Here is a 13,090-nt window from a genome sequence, read left to right as displayed (position 1 = left end):
CGTCCGACTGAAGGTTCCCTCTTACAAGTTGGGTCCTTGTTTTATCAGGCCTTTTGAGGTGCTGAAGCCAATCAGCGAGGCCTCGTTTAAACTAAGGTTGCCTCCTTCATTACGGATTCCAAATTTTTCCATGTATCTCTACTGAAGCCGGTCATCCTGAACCACTTCTTCAAAGATCCCAGTACCACGCCCATGCTAACTGCCTCGGATGATGTTTTTGTGGTGGAGAACATCTTGACCATGAAGAAGGTGGGAGGCAAGACTTTCTTCCTTGTCGACTGGAAGGAGTTTGTTCCCGAAGAGAGATCCTGGGAGCCTAAGGAGAACAATCATGCTCTGATTCTCCTCCGGAACTTCCTCAATAGCCTGAAGAGGAAGGGGTGTAAAAGAGGGGTACTGATAGCACCACACTGGATCCCTGCTCTGACAGGCAGGGTCTCCGACATGTCACTTCACTCACTGGCTCTGCGGTTGGTTTTTAAATTCCCCATGCTCTGCATGATTCTAGCAGCGCTCCCAGCCGGGCCTCCAGCCATGTCCTTAGAGCATGCATGAGTGCGTTCCTGCCATCTTAAAGGGCCAGCACATGCACTTGCTATTTCATCCCCAGCCAATAGCTGTGGGACATTATGTATATATTTCTTCCTCCTCACTGGGGAGGTGCCTGAGCAACCTTCCTGTTCTGCAGTCTAAGTTGTGTAAGGTTGCATACGAGTCCTTGCTGCACTCTAGTGCAGATCCTGCCTGCTGCACTCTGTTGCAGATCCTGCCTGCTGCATCCTGGTGCAGATCCAGGCCTGTGTGTCTCAGTACTCCTGCATGTGTCCAACATTATGTTGTAGGGGAAGTGGACTGACATACGGACCTGTCTGCAGAGGAAGGGTTAATGTACACTGTGCTGGACATGGACTGCTGTAAATGAAGGTGGGAGACAGCTATACAGGGGAGAGGGTTGTTGTAGTACAGGGTTTTTTCCACTAGGGGGAGACCAAAGACAGCAGAAGTGTAGGAAGGTGTAGTACTGCAGTTTGGCCACAAGATGGGAGCAGGGAGCAGTGAGGGCAGGGCTTAACATCAGCTCATGGCTACGAAACCGCACAGTCATGGGGGCGGGGTTACAAGAACTCTAGGGGGAATTCCCAAGGAGGGGGATAAAAGGAAGACAGAGTTCTAGAAGCAGTCAGTCCAGGAGAGGAGCTCAGGAGAGAAGACCAGAGGGAGAGGTTGGCAAAGAAGAAGCTCCGGAAGGGACTGGCAACAGAGATAGTCAGGGGGGTGGCCCTGACGGGAGAAGCCACAGAGAGAGAGCTTGGGGTACCACAAGACGGATGGACTCGGACGGGTGAAGCACTGTGGTGGTAGGCCTAGTGCAGCCAGAGTGAAAGAGCCGCGAGGGACGTCAAACAGGAAAGGAAGGAAGTGAAGGTACCCGGGCCTGTGTGCAGAGTTGAGCAGCTGCTGCAGAGTCGAGCAGCTGCTGTGTGGTGCTGCGGAGTCGAGCAGCTGCTGTGTGGTGCTGCGGAGTCGAGCAGCTGCTGTGCGGTGCTGCGGGTCGTCAAGAGGACGGCCAATAAAGAGGACCTGTTGGACGCACTACAGACTCTGTCTCAGTCTGTTCGCGGCGGTAAGAGAACCACCCCCAGTCGGCACTCCTACCTACAATGTCTCATGGTAATATTTGACTATATGTTATTTCTGCATTGTCTGTTAACTTCCTATATAGAGTGTGGACGCTTTTTTCATTCCTATGCAGTTGAGTGATATTAGATACCCGTTTTTCTATTTCTGTTTTCTCGGTGCATCAACCTGTCATCTATGATTGTCATCTACACTGCTCTTTTACCTGCTTTTGGATACCTCATCTGTATGCCTTATATCTGCTTTCTATTTTTGTAACGCTTGCAAATAAAATTCGTATTGATTGATTATGATATCCTCTACCTTTCTTTGGATCTTGAGATCTATAATATTTTTCGGTAGAGTTGGTACAATATTTCCTCTTATATTGTCCTCTATTAGAGATCCTTTTTTCTATCATGGGTATTCTGGTGCAGTTCCTGCCTGCTGCACTCTGGTGTAGATCCTGCCTGCTGCACTCTAATACCAACTCTGCCTGCTGCACTCTGATACAAACCCTGCCTGCTGCACTCTGATACAAACCCTGCCTGCTGCACCATCCAGTCTGTCCGTCTGGGTCCAGCTGCTGAGCGTCCGTTGGTCTCTCCTGGAGTGGCACCTGGCATACATTAGGAGCCAAGTCTAACCTCACCATCAGAGGCTCTAGTGAACAGTCCGGTGCTCACTTAGTCACGCCCCCCAGTCCAAGGCACAGTGGTTCCACAAACCACGTCCATGACAACGGTTTATACATAATTTTGCTGGGAGATTGATACCGCTGACCAATCTCTTAAAGGGACAGAAATCGGTCATGGTCAGGTGGAATTTTCAGGTGGAGCACTCCTTCTAGTCTATGAAGTTAGTGCTCTGCGGACAGCCCATCCTTATCAATCCCAACTTTTATCATGCAAACAGACCCCTCTGAGGTAGGGCTAGGATGACTAGGTTTTGTCGCAAGAGGTGAATGTAGAAGAACATCTAGTCACCTTCTTGAGCAGGAAATGTACTCCAGCAGACAAAAATTATAGCTTAGTGGAGAAGGAATGATTGGCCATAAAGTGTGCCCTTGGAGTCCATACGCTATTATTTAGTGGGGCGACAGGTCCGGATCGTGATAGACCACTCACCTCTGGTCTGGATGAGAAATTGCCAAGGAGAGGAATGCTCAGCTCACAAGATGGTTTTTATCCTTGCAAAATTTTAGTTGTTTGGTTGAGCTGGGAAGTCGCTACTGAATGCGGATGCCCTGTCGTGTGCATCCTGCATGGTGACAGGTGTTCAACCCCACAAGTTTGAAGAGAGGGGGGATATGTGAGACAGTGAGGAGAATCATATGCGAGGGCCATTATGTATCGTGCTTGGAAGCATACTGAACCACTGCAGTGCATTGTAATCACAGCCATGGCTGTGGTTACCATGCAAAATAACAGTAAATGTGAACTGGGTCAAGTTTTTTGACCAAGTCAGTTTAGGAAAATCTGTCTTGGGCTTTTATTTTGGAGAAATCTGTAGGATTGGTAGTGGAACGGATCTCTCCCTCCAGTCTGGGTCTTACAAATGGCCCACAGTTATCATTTAAACCTGCAGCAAAGATTTTGGTGTGTCAGTGTTTGTATTTCACATGCAGCAGAGCTGAAGGTGCTGTGGTTGCATGCTTGGCCATTTGAAGCTAAAAAAGGTCATAGCCAGCAACGTGGACGAACATGATGGCACCTGAGAACCTTAGGAGGGTCCAAGTGTCAGTGGCACTGAACTTTATTTACCCATTACGGCTGCAATCCGGAGGTGAGCAATTTTACGTGTGCAGTATTTGAGCAATAAAGGAATTTACTTGACTTGCCTAGAACACTCTCTCAATAGATTCACTGTCGGAAGCGCAGCTGGCTTACAATATACAGTTGTGCTCAAAAGTTTACATACCCCGGGAGAATTTTTGCTTTCTTGGCCTTTTTTCAGGGAATATAAATGATAACACCAAAATTTTTTCATCAAACTACTGTGTTTTCTCTTTTTAAATCATAATGACAACCCAAAACATCTAAATGACCCTGATTAAAAGTTTACATACCCTGGTGATTTTGGCCGATAACATGCACAGAAATTAACACAAGTGTCAGGAAAATTGTTCGGGATGCAAAGAAAAACCCACAAATAATATCAGCTGGCATACTGGACTCTCTGAAAACTAGCGGTGTGGCTGTTTCAAGATGCACAATAAGGAGGCACTTGAAGAAAAATGGGCTGCATGGTTGAGTCACCAGAAGAAAGCCATTACTCCAGATCTCAACCCCATAGAAAACCTTTAGAGGAATTTGAAAATCCTTGTTGCCCAGCGACAGGCCCAAAACATCACTGATCTACTGTAGAGGAGATCTGCAAGGAGGAATGGGCCAACATACCACCAACAGTGTGTGCCAACATTGTGAAGACTTACAGAAAATGTATGACTTCTGTCATTGCCAACAACCAATATATGACAAAATATTGAGATGAACTTTTGTTATTGACCAAATACTTGTTTTCCACCATTGTTTGCAAATTAAATCTTGCCAAGTCAGACAAGGTGATTTTCTGGATTAGTTTTCTCATTTTGACTCTCATAGCTGTGGCCTACCTATGATGTCAATTACAGGCCTGTCTCACCTTTTTAAGTGGGAGTACTTGCATAATTGGTGGCTGACTAGCTTTTTTCCCCACTGTATATGCTTGACAGTGGCCTCAAACATATTGTGCGCTTGTACTGATATTGTTTGTTTCTTTCACCATTGAACCACAGAAAGTGCAGACTTGCTGCAATTAACGTTCAGGAGAAATGTTCTGCTGACCTTGGAAATAACACATTTATTTTACCGCCTTTCCAAACGGCACGTGTACCCAATAAAAGCTTTTGTGTACAGGTGTAATGATCGGCATGGGTTTCAGTGAAAATGTGAATCAAGGAGAAGTAATAGTTACACAAGTCAATTAGCCCACCATAATTTATGAAATACATTGCACTAGCATCTGATATTTAGACATGTAGGGGAAATGCTGTTTCCCTTATCTGTCTACCTTTAAAAGCCATTAATCCAAGATCACCTCCAATTGGAGTACAGATCAACACCAGAGCATTTCAAATGGTAAAATATAATTACTTTTATTAATACAAATATCAAAACATTAAAAGACATACAAGTTTCCAAGATCAGTGCAAAAAGAGAGGGACCTGCAACTCCCATTATATGTATTTTTCTGCTGCATGGTATAGAACCTCATAGCTAATAAGCAGTCAGTTGATGTATGCTCCTGGAAAGCTATACTATAAATGTCTGCTGTTTACTCAAACATGCAGAGTATAATGACTACACAGCACAAGCTCATCGGCTCAGATAAACCAAAGTTATAAAATAACATCCATGGTATACCTATGTAAACTAGTTAGCATTAGAGCTACTGAGGCCATTACCTGAATCCTGGCAGCGTTAATAGAAGTCCCCTGGGAGAAAAATCCCTCCACCCCGACATGCACGTTTCGCTCCCAGCTTCCTCGGGGGGCGTGTCTAAGCAATGGGTGTGTTGAGTTTAAATACCAGCCTCAGCCAATCAGAAAGAATCTGTCTTCCATGCTTCAGCCAATGAATCAAACCCTTTCAAAAAGCACTATAGGGATGGTTGTATGGCGCATGTGCCGATCGCGCTCCACTCCACTAAAAGACATCCTGCCGCGGTCATAATGAACAGCCTCCTATCCCCCATCATCCAGTTGACGATGAGGGACGAACACCGTCAGTGTAACTGCCCACGGCACGCATGTCAGGAGGGTGCCGAACCGCACATGCGCACTCCAATCCCATACTGCTCATATCATTGGCCCACATAACTAAACGGTTGAAGCGAAATTCAGTATATTAGTCATTGTAAAGCCTAAATGATCATTGTACATAAACATAATCACTATAATAACCTGAGCAAAGGGATTTCACAATATGAAAGTATTTGATATAAAAATATGTTGTTAAGTGTCGCGGAAATACCCACTAACTCTTCTCACAAAATTCGAAAGGACAAATATACATGCATAACACTTCAAAATGTCCATCAAAATATGCCCCATACTAAATGTGCATAATTATTACAAAGAATGTACAAAATTACCAATCACCAAACTACCAACAAAAAATGTCTGGAAATCCCAAGATACTATATTCTGAACCAAACCGTTGTGAAAAAATGATCAAAGTCCACCACATATAAAAAGCCGGAAGAAATCCTACATAGATGATTCTGTATAAATCCGTTTTCAGTATGGCTGCACTCGGATGGATTCCGATATCTTGCTTGTAGATTTACTGAAAACGGATTTATACAGAATCATCTATGTAGGATTTCTTCCGGCTTTTTATATGTGGTGGACTTTGATCATTTTTTCACAACGGTTTGGTTCAGAATATAGTATCTTGGGATTTCCAGACATTTTTTGTCGGTAGTTTGGTGATTGGTAATTTTGTACATTCTTTGTAATAATTATGCACATTTAGTATGGGGCATATTTTGATGGACATTTTGAAGTGTTATGCATGTATATTTGTCCTTTCGAATTTTGTGAGAAGAGTTAGTGGGTATTTCCGCGACACTTAACAACATATTTTTATATCAAATACTTTCATATTGTGAAATCCCTTTGCTCAGGTTATTATAGTGATTATGTTTATGTACAATGATCATTTAGGCTTTACAATGACTAAGGCCGGTTTCACATTAGCGCATTTTCAGCGCGCGCACGGCCGGGGGTAGCTCCGCCCCCGAGCCGGCTCTCTGCCCGGCGTGCCCGCCCCTTGCTTGTAGCGCCGCCTCCTAGCGGACAGCGGCGCCTGCGATCGGCGCACCCTATCTTTAGCATAGGGTGCGCCGATCGTGCGCAGGCCTTGCGCTAGTTGCGCTTTGACCTGCGCTGCGCACTTTTGACGGTGCGCCGTGCGCGCCAAAATCCGAAAAGTTTGATTTTGGCGCGCACGGCGCACCGTCAAAAGTGCGCAGCGCAGGTCAAAGCGCAACTAGCGCACGGCCTGCGCACGATCGGCGCACCCTATGCTAAAGATAGGGTGCGCCGATCGCAGGCGCCGCTGTCCGCTAGGAGGCGGCGCTACAAGGAAGGGGCGGGCACGCCGGGCAGAGAGCCGGCTCGGGGGCGGAGCTACCCCCGGCCGTGCGCGCGCTGAAAATGCGCTAATGTGAAACCGGCCTAATATACTGAATTTCGCTTCAACCGTTTAGTTATGTGGGCCAATGATATGAGCAGTATGGGATTGGAGTGCGCATGTGCGGTTCGGCACCCTCCTGACATGCGTGCCGTGGGCAGTTACACTGACGGTGTTCGTCCCTCATCGTCAACTGGATGATGGGGGATAGGAGGCTGTTCATTATGACCGCGGCAGGATGTCTTTTAGTGGAGTGGAGCGCGATCGGCACATGCGCCATACAACCATCCCTATAGTGCTTTTTGAAAGGGTTTGATTCATTGGCTGAAGCATGGAAGACAGATTCTTTCTGATTGGCTGAGGCTGGTATTTAAACTCAACACACCCATTGCTTAGACACGCCCCCCGAGGAAGCTTGGAGCGAAACGTGCATGTCGGGGTGGAGGGATTTTTCTCCCAGGGGACTTCTATTAACGCTGCCAGGATTCAGGTAATGGCCTCAGTAGCTCTAATGCTAACTAGTTTACATAGGTATACCATGGATGTTATTTTATAACTTTGGTTTATCTGAGCCGATGAGCTTGTGCTGTGTAGTCATTATACTCTGCATGCTTTAGTAAACAGCAGACATTTATAGTATAGCTTTCCAGGAGCATACATCAACTGATTGCTTAGTAGCTATGAGGTTCTATACCATGCAGCAGAAAAATACATATAATGGGAGTTGCAGGTCCCTCTCTTTTTGCACTGATCTTGGAAACTTGTATGTCTTTTAATGTTTTGACATTTGTATTAATAAAAGTAATTATATTTTACTATTTGAAATGCTCTGGTGTTGATCTGTACTCCAATTGGAGGTGATCTTGGATTTTTGTACTCATTTGTGGTGAGCATTACTATTGATAATTTTGGCTAGGGTAGTAGCTTTAAAAGCCATTGTAGCAAAATATTTATATTAGTGCATCGGCCAAACGTGAAATCAAAGCATTTTAACCCTTTTGCTCGGTTGCTTTGACAAAAAAGAATGTGTAGAACAGTCTTGATTGCTCCTTTAAATTCCTAGTCTAAGGCCAGACTAGAATTGGCATTGAACAGTCATGTCAAAATGACATTTTAATGTGTACGGGTAATATGACAAGGCAGTGGATTATTCAGACAGTTGAGGATAAGGGAAAAATTCTTTACCAAAAATCTCATAATCCTATATGATAGGAGCTGACATGAAAAGAGAATAGGAAAGGGCTCGTAAAAAATAAAATGCCATGTTCCAGATCATGCAGTATCAAGCACATGAATTAGTTCTTTATTTCCAGGTGCAAGATCATAACACTTCCCGAGGGCATATTTTTTAAATTATCTAAATAAGCTCAGTAATCCAGCAAAGAACACCCCAAATCAGTAAGAAATTAGACAGATATCACATATTCCACATACAGTTTTGAAATAATTTTTTTTACGTTTGTAATGTGCAGTTCTACTTCAGTACTGTTTATACTTTAATGAAACTGTTTCCGATATTGTGCATAATTTTTTGCATACATTTGTGTTAAAATGTCATTCACCTGATAAGTGGACATTTTCTGTGATAAATATAATGTATAAGATCCTTGATTAAATTTAGTAGACTACCTTAATCTCATTAAAAATGTCACCATGAATACAAAGCTGAATAAAAGACCCTTGGAGGCGCCTGCAGAGCTGCGGATAAGATTTTCCTTTTCTAATTGAAGGGGTTGTCCACTGCTGACAACCTCTGCTGAATCAATTCACACCATACTAAAAACAATCTATGCTCACCTCGTTTCCAGGGATGTTGGTTCTGCTATATGGTGGGTCTGCACACTGTTATTATTATACATTTATATAGTGCCATTTATTCCATGGTGCTTTACATGTGAAAAGGGAAATATAGACAAGTACAATAAACATGTGCAAGATAAGGGACATACAAGTACAGAAGGAGAGAGGACCCTGCCCGTGAGGGCTCACAGTCTACAGGGATGGGTGAGGATACACTAGGAGAGGGTAGAGCTGGTTGTGCGGTGGTTCAGTAGAGTTAGGGTGTGTGCACACGCTGTGGATTCTGCTGCGGTGTACCATTATTCCCTATGGGAAATGGAAACCGCTGTGCAGATGCTGCGGAATTTTCCGCGCGGATTATCTGCGGTTTCTAAACTGCAGAAAGAATTGACATGTCAACTCTTTCTGCGGAATCCACAGCGGTTTCCCATCTCCACCATTGTGGAGATGGTGAAACCGCAGGGCCAAACCGCAGGATAATCCGCAGATAAACCGCAGCTTTTTTGACCTGCGGATTTATCTGCGGATTTTCCAAAATCCGCACGGATGAATCCGCAGCAGATTCCACAGCGTGTGCACGTACCCTGAGGATCATTGCAGGCTGTAGGCTTGTCGGAACAGGTGGGTCTTCAGGTTCTTCTTGAAGGTTTCCGTTGTTGGTGAGAGTCTGATGTGTTGTGGCAGAGAATTCCAGAGTATGGGGGAAGCACGGGAGAAGTCTTGTATGCGGTTGTGGGAAGAAGAGATAAGGGGGGAGTAGAGGGGGAGATCTTGAGAGGATCGAAGGTTGCGTGCGGGTAGGTACCGGAAGATCATGTCACAGATGTATGGGGGAGACAGGTTGTGGATGTCTTTGTATGTCATGGTTAGGGTTTTGAACTGGAGCCTCTGGGCAATAGGAAGCCAGTGAAGGGCCTGGAATCGGGGGAGGCTGGGGAATAGCAGGGAGACAGGTGGATTAGTCGGGCAGCAGAGTGTAGGATGGACTGGAGTGGTGCTAGAGTGCTAGAGGGGAGGCCAGAGAGTAGGAGGTTGCAGTAGTCGAGGCGGGAGATAAGGGCGTGCACAATTGTTTTTGTGGTTTCATGGTTGAGGAATGCTGGAACAGGGAAATATTTTTGAGTTTGAGGCAGCAGGAGGAGGCAAGGGCTTGGATATGTGGTTTGAAAGAGAGGGCAGAGTCGAGCATCACCCCCAGGCACCCAGCATGTGGGACTGGGGAAAGTGAGCAGCCATTGACAATGATAGATAGATCTGGTGGAGGGGTAGAGTGAGATGGGGGAAAGATTATGAATTCTGTTTTGTCCATGTTCAGTTTGAGAAAGCGAGCAGAAAAGAAGGCTGAAATAGCAGACAGACATTGTGGGATTTTGTTCAGTAAGGAGGTGAGGTCAGGTCCAGATAGGTAGATCTGCGTGTCATCGGCGTAGAGGTGATACTGCAAACTGTGGGATTCTATGAGCAGTCCCAGGCCGAAGGTGTAGATGGAGAAGAGTAGGGGTCCTAGGACTGAGCCTTGAGGAACACCAACAGACAGGGGGCGAGGTGAGGAGGTAGTGTGTGAGAGGGAGACACTAAATGTTCAGTCTGTTAGGTATGTGTCAGGAACACCGCACTGCACTTGCTTACTGAGCCAGTGCGCGTGTCCTGAGTAAGACAAACTGTGCTCAGAGATACCTGTGGAGCGGGGGGCAGCAGAGAAGATGCGTGCTTCAGACCCGCAGGACTTGAAGCATGTGACTGCTGGGGGCGTGGCCTAAACTCCAGAGAGCTAGGAGCTGCAGGAAAACTCCTAGAATGGTAACTACAGAACAAAGTTACTAATTGGCATAAAAAGGGACATAAACCAGATCAGGCTGGGGTCAAAGCACGAGATAGCATGACAATTACCAAAGGGCTAGACAGAACGGATAGTCAAGACGTAGCCAAGAAGTCAGAAACCAGAGAAGCAGATATACAGTACAGAATCAACCCGACCTCGTACTCCAAGTCACCCTCCACCAACACTGGAGAAACAACAGACTCAGAGTCCTCCTCGACAGACCCCACGGGTTTCAACAGAGATTTATGGAACACATTGGATATCCTTAATGAGGCTTGGAGACGCAACCTATTTGCCACCAGGTTGACTATCTCCACAGTCTCGTACGGACCAATGAACTTTGGTCCCAATTTAGCTGACGGTACCTTCAAGTTGATGCTACGTGTGGAAAGCCAAACCTTCTCCCCCACTTGAAACATGTGTCCCGGGGCCCTCTTTTGTCAGCAAAATATTTGTACCTCCCCTGGGCCTGAGAGATATTACGCTGGACTTCAGCCCAGAGGTTTTTTTAACCTTTGGACGGACCCCTTTGCCCCTGGACAACCGGAATCCACCCGTGAAAACACCCCAAAATGAGAATTAAACCCATAATTGATTAGAAATGGGGACATGTTGGTGGACTGACTCACCCGGTTGTTAAAAGCGAATTCCGCCAACGGTAACGCATCACCCTCCTGTGTGGCGGAGGTCAGACACCTGAGAATTTGTTCCAGGGATTGATTGGTGCGTTCCGTCTGACCATAACTCTCAGGGTGATTTGCCGACGAGAAGGAGAGTGAGATGCCCAATTTCATACAGAATGCCCTCCAAAATTTGGCCACAAACTGCACACCTCTGTCAGACACCACATTCAGGGGTACCCCATGCAATCGGACCACATGCTGCACAAACAACCTTGACAATGTTTCTGCTGAGGGTAGTGCTGCCAAGGGAATGAAATGGGCCTGTTTTGAAAACTTATCCACCACCACCTAGATCACGGTATTGCCCCTGGAAGGTGGAAGACCAGTAATAAAATCCATGGAGGGATGAGTCCATGGCCTATCAGGAATCGGTAAAGGTATGAGTTCCCCAGCCGGCCGGTTATGCAAGCTTTTGGAACGGGCACAAACTCCACAAGCAGCAATGAATTTCTTGACATCGGACCCCAGTGAAGGCCACCAAAAAACCCTGGCTACTGCCTCTCTAGTGGCCGTGATACCGGGATGAGCACTCAGCCTAGACTCATGAAACTCCTGCAGAACTCTAGGCCACAATAAATCTGGAACAAACAATTTATCCCCTGGCCTGGTCATCGGAGCTAGGGCCTGAGCCCTCAAAATTTTTTGTTGCAACTCTGATTGTGCCACTACCACCCCTGGGGGAAGGATGGCGACTCGGGGGGGGGGGGGGGTAGACACAGGGTCAAAACTTCTGGACAGGGCATCCGCTTTAACATTTTTGGACCCTGGTCAAAAAGTAATGGAGAAATGAAAGCGTGAAAAAAAGTGACCAATGGGCTTGTCTAGGAGTAAAGGCCCCTTTACATTTAGCGATGCACCAAGGATCCCGACAACGATACGACCTGGTCAGGATTGCTGGTGCATCGTTAAATGGTCGCTAGTGAGCTGCCACACAGGTAGATCCCACAGCGATGCAGCAGTGATCTAGCGGTCGTTACTTACCTTTCAGACGTGGCGATCCTGATGTCCTCCCGTCCGCGTCCACGCATCGCTCGTCAGCCCCAGCAGGAAGTGCCCGACGAGAAATGGAGCTGCGTGATCAACGACAGACAGCGGGGGAGCCGGTCGGAGGTAAGTATCACACATAGCGATATCGCTGCTGCGTCACCAAATCGGTGATGCTTTAGCGATATTGTTGGCGACATCTGTTGTGAGTTCATTTTCCCCTTCACTACTGAGGCCCGAGGAACTCCCTCTTCTGGTAAAGAAAGGTAGTGAGCCTGATTATCAAACACCTGGGCCTGATGATGATGACTGGCTGAGTGGAGTTACTGACTGGATATAAGGCTGCCGACGCCCTTCTGCCCTGCGGGTGATTTCTCTGTGGGATCCTTGGAGACCAGTCTGAATTCCTGCTCTTCTAAAGCTAAGTTTTCTGCTTGGCTTTTTGCATTTGTGCTTTGACTTTGTTTTGCTTTGTTTTTCTGGATTTCTGCCATTCCCTGCTGGGGTGTGCTGAATTCCTTTAGCTCTGTCTTCTGAAAATACCTGAGTGCTGATTTAGTTTTTGAAGCCTAGCTGCTTCAGGGTCTTTTTTCATATCAGCTTGTTGGCTTTTGTCTTTGATAGGGTTTTGGCAGATTGCAGTCAGCAACCTTCCTTTCCTGTTCTGTTTAGTTAGCTTGGGCCCCATCATTTGCTCAGCCTATCTTTCTGTGTGAGTGTTTTTTCATCTTGCTTCACCATCATTATATGTTGGGGGCTGCCTTTTACTTTGGGGTCTGCTCTGGGGCAGTTTTTAGATTTCCTTTCCTGTCTTTAGGCTATTTATCTCTCCGGCTGTGATCAAGGGGTCTAGGGCATCGTAGGAACCCCCCACGGCTACTGCTAGTTGTGTTGATAGGTTCAGGGGTCTGCAATCTGATAGTTGCCAACTTCTCTGGTTTTCTGGACGTAGCTTCTATTTTTGTGTCTGCCTCCTACGGTGACTCAGTCATAACAGACATCACTAT

At 46.2% G+C, this 13,090-nt stretch overlaps 1 protein-coding gene and 1 long non-coding RNA gene across 2 annotated transcripts in view; one reads left to right on the top strand and one right to left on the bottom strand.

The window, feature by feature from the left end:
* Window positions 1–5,153, bottom strand: part of XPA (XPA, DNA damage recognition and repair factor) — a 153,514-nt gene extending 148,361 nt beyond the window's left edge. The window contains exon 1 of the mRNA XM_073549726.1: window positions 5,063–5,153. The gene's annotated coding sequence lies outside the window, so the exon portion shown is untranslated. The remainder of the gene's footprint in view (window positions 1–5,062) is intronic.
* Window positions 5,154–7,208: 2,055 nt separating this feature from the next.
* LOC141052404 (uncharacterized) overlaps window positions 7,209–13,090 on the top strand; it is a 48,368-nt gene continuing 42,486 nt past the window's right edge. Inside the window, exon 1 of the long non-coding RNA XR_012220803.1 lies at window positions 7,209–7,284. This is a non-coding gene — a long non-coding RNA (uncharacterized lncRNA). The remainder of the gene's footprint in view (window positions 7,285–13,090) is intronic.

The sequence above is a fragment of the Dendrobates tinctorius genome, unplaced genomic scaffold (assembly GCF_039654945.1).
Source record: "Dendrobates tinctorius isolate UK_male_01 unplaced genomic scaffold, ASM3965494v1 ptg000160l, whole genome shotgun sequence".
NCBI lineage: Eukaryota > Metazoa > Chordata > Amphibia > Anura > Dendrobatidae > Dendrobates > Dendrobates tinctorius.
This window is presented reverse-complemented; position numbering and strand designations above follow the sequence as displayed.